This window comes from Lissotriton vulgaris, chromosome 6 (genome assembly GCF_964263255.1).
Source record: "Lissotriton vulgaris chromosome 6, aLisVul1.2, whole genome shotgun sequence".
NCBI lineage: Eukaryota > Metazoa > Chordata > Amphibia > Caudata > Salamandridae > Lissotriton > Lissotriton vulgaris.
The window spans coordinates 1,710,107,006-1,710,110,566 of record NC_141694.1 but is presented as its reverse complement, the minus strand read 5'-3'; the positions used below and the strand labels follow the sequence as shown (position 1 = coordinate 1,710,110,566).

Sequence of the window (3,561 nt, the reverse complement as noted above, 5' to 3'; positions counted from 1 at the left end):
TGTTGTCACTGATCTGACTGAAATCACAATGGAGTTTGTCTGTCACTTTGCGTCTTGCCTGCGGACTGCTGCCTGCCAGTCCTAGGTGAACGTTTCAGTACTTTGTTTAGTGAGTTACGTGACTTTCGAAGTCACAGGTCCGCAAATAAATAAAAAGTAACCATAATCAATATAATTTCGCGGAAATATTTTGTTATTGTTCTTTTGAAATGTTTGATTTGGTTGACATTGACAAGCAACAATCATCCATGTTTTCTGTTCTTTCTTTCATGTTGTACGTCAGCTCCCCCCAGGGGCGAGAGGAGGACACAGGAGCAGCAGGCGGCGGATGCTGTTCATCAACAGGGCCAGGATCGGGCAGGCGAGGGCTCCTCTGCTGGCCCCAGTAAGTTTTCATTTTAGACTAGTACCTATTTTTCCTAGCGTTCCTCATTTGAATTTTTTCAAAATTGTCTTTGCTCTTCTTGTAGACTGTATCTAAATTCTTATCCTGCCTCTACTATGACTCCCTGTGGTATTACTAGATTATTCTTATTAGTCTGTCTGTGTAGCTAACTAAGATTGCACGGTTGGCGAAACTCCCATGATTCTAGTCAGCAATAGCTCTATCAACTTAGTGCAGTCCTCTGGGATTGTCCATAATGTCTTTTGAAGTGTTCTATCTGGACTCATGCTTGCAAAAATTGCAAAACCTTTCGTTCAGTCACTCTAGTCTGGAGGACCAAAAAACACAGATTGTATTTAAATTTAAAAGCTTTATTAAAAGTAAACACATTTATTAAAATGAAGTCATAATAAAACTAAACGTTTAACTGATAATGGAAAAGTGGTTAGTGCTGACGATTAATTGAAGACATTTCTTGTGGTCGAGCCGAGCTCTCACCTGGTTTCAACTTGATCTTGTTGTTAGAAGTCCATCTTCTGTCTGTGTGGAGAAAAATGGTGCGTGTTAAAAAATCAGCCTTCATCAGTTGTGCCAAAAAGTGCAGCAAGACAACCTTCCCTGGAAAAAGGGACATTTTTTTTAACTTTAACGTAGACAGTCACAAATTACATTGTTTTCACATGTCTTCATTCCTAGACCAAATACTAGTGACTAGTGAGTGCTTTATTCTAAGATTCTTAAATGTACTTTGTAGGTGGAACATCTGGTGGCGGGGCCAGTGTGGTGGTGGTGCTCGACACGGAGGCGGAGGGCAATTCATCATCAGGGGAGGAGGCGGCGGCGCCGGATGTGAGAGTTGAGACGGTGGTGGCGGCCAGAGGTAAGCTCTTATATATTCCTTACTTATTGAGATTGAAGACTAGCTGGGAAGGCAAGAATATGAGATGCATGGCTGGGTGAATGATGAAGCAATGATGGGTGGAAGGACAACAGCCTGGGTGGGTGACACAGAAACTGTATGTGTCCATATACCTGGATCATGCTACTATCTGACTCTTAGATAGCATATGTGTATCTAGAGCAGGGGTACTCCTAGTACGGCCCGCGGGCCGGTGGTGGCCCGGCAAGCCTTCGTTGGCGGTGCGCTGACCTTGCAGACAATCACTGCTCCCCCGGCCCCCACAGAGCAGAGGCTTTTTTGTATTTCACCTGTTAGCGCCCCTGCATCTCCACTCTGACAATCACTGCTCCCCCGGCCCCCACAGAGCAGAGTGGAGATGCAAGGCCACAAAGAGGTGAAATAGAACTAAGCCTCTGCTCTGTGGGGCCGGGCAAGCAGTGATTGTCAGGGTGGAGAAGCAGGGGCGCTAAAACAAACAAAGCCTCAATAATATGTTAATGGTCTTTTAAAGACCTGTTAAGTACTTTGGTGTTGTTGTCTGTGTGTGCGCGTTGAGGAAGCGGTCTCAACCCGGGCTGAAGGCTGACACAGATAGACACACACACAGTGAGATGACAGAGGGAGAGGGAGGGCAGGAGGGAGAGAGAGATGGAGGGAGGGCAGGAGGGACAGCAGGAGGGAGAGAGATGTATGTAAATGCTGGGTCTGGTGGCTCAGTGGATGAGGGCATCTGCTGCAGGGACCTGTGTGCAACCTCATGGTCACAAGTTATCGTTTTGCTTTAGCCCCGCCCCCTCTGACTCCGCCCCCACCAGTGCGGCCCTCGGCCCCAAACTACACTGTAAATGTAGCCCCTGAGAGAAAGTTTGTGAGTACCCATGATCTAGAGAGAGTAGACGGTCAGTGGATGAACTAAGTGTAACTTTGAAGAGCATGTAACACTAACACTGCACCCGCACGTCCGTTCCAGTGTAGGAAAGGCAAGGAAAAGAACTTTTAATTTTGTCCAAATACTACCATAAATAGTAGCAGTAGTTTGTATTGCAAGCACTGCATAGATCCGGTTATTATGGTGGCCACTCCCTACCTCTCTTAATAAGTTTAGTAGTACTCAGTCATTCATGTGTGGATGTATCACTGCCTGTCACTCAATAAAAAGCAAAGCACCTAAAGTCATCCCATATATAAGCAAAAACATCCCATGTGAAGTGATAGATAATCAGATTATTTATCTTCTTCAATTTTCCATTTCTAGTACTCATTTCCACTGTAGGGTGAAAGTTAAATTAATTAAGCAGTAGCCCTTGAGTTGTAACAGAGTATTCTCAGTGCCACCCGTAATAGAAAAGTAAGAGATTCACCACCTGCATGTACTGGACGGGTACAGTAACGCAACGGCAACGCAAGTCTAGGTCACTCCTCATGGCGTGCGTCTCTTTTTCTCGGGTGCAAGTTTACCGCGCTGGCATTATGCCGGCTTGCAGAAAATAACGTACCAATTTTCCAAAACAAGAGACAAGAAGAAGAATAAGACTGGTGTACTTTCATAGTCGACTCCAATGGAAGTCCACAGTGCTCATAGAATTTGTTCCTTAAACTCCCACTAATGTTAGAGCAAGGATGAAGAAGTGTGAGGTTAGATAGATACTGGCCTCAATAGTTATGTAATGCGCTTGCAAGTTGCTAGTTGTACTGCAGCACACATTTCTGCTGAATGATTGAGTTAATCTTAAAGAGCATTGGTTACAGACTATGTCTTTCTTTCTTCATATAGGTTCTCCTTCCAAACGAACAAGGAGGAAGGAGCTGGCTAGAGCGGCCCGGCAACGGAGAATCGAGGCCACTGTTGCGGAATATCGGCGGCTGGTGGCCCTGGAGGACGTGGAAAGTGTGCGGTCGACAACAACGACAACGTCGTCCTCCGTGGCCTCACCGGCTGCCACCGTGACCCAGCACAGTGGTCCACCGAGACTGAGCCGGGCTGCCAAAGGCAAACGCCACCGCCGAGCAGCAAGGCCAACAGCTGCTTCTCACAGGCCTTGCACCTGCAAGGCAGTGAAGGCACGCCTGCGCCGCACCACCCTGATGGTGTCCCGCCTTCAGCAGGAGCTCGCCTTGCTCCGCGAGGAGCATGATGCCCTGGCCCAAAAAGTGAACAGCATCCACCCATAGTGTCCCTTGCCCCTTTTTTAGAGACTTTTGGGGGGTGGGAATTGGGAGTTGGGTTTTTGGGGACTTTTGAAGGACAATCGTTGGGGTTAGGGAGGGTCTTGCG

General features: G+C 47.1%; 1 long non-coding RNA gene across 1 annotated transcript; it reads left to right on the top strand.

The window, feature by feature from the left end:
• The first annotated feature begins 286 nt into the window (after positions 1-286).
• LOC147709338 (uncharacterized) lies at positions 287-3,307 on the top strand. Its single transcript, XR_015296546.1, has 3 exons — positions 287-385; positions 1,140-1,265; positions 3,061-3,307. It is a non-coding gene; the product is annotated as an uncharacterized LOC147709338 (long non-coding RNA).
• Positions 3,308-3,561: the final 254 nt, after the last annotated feature.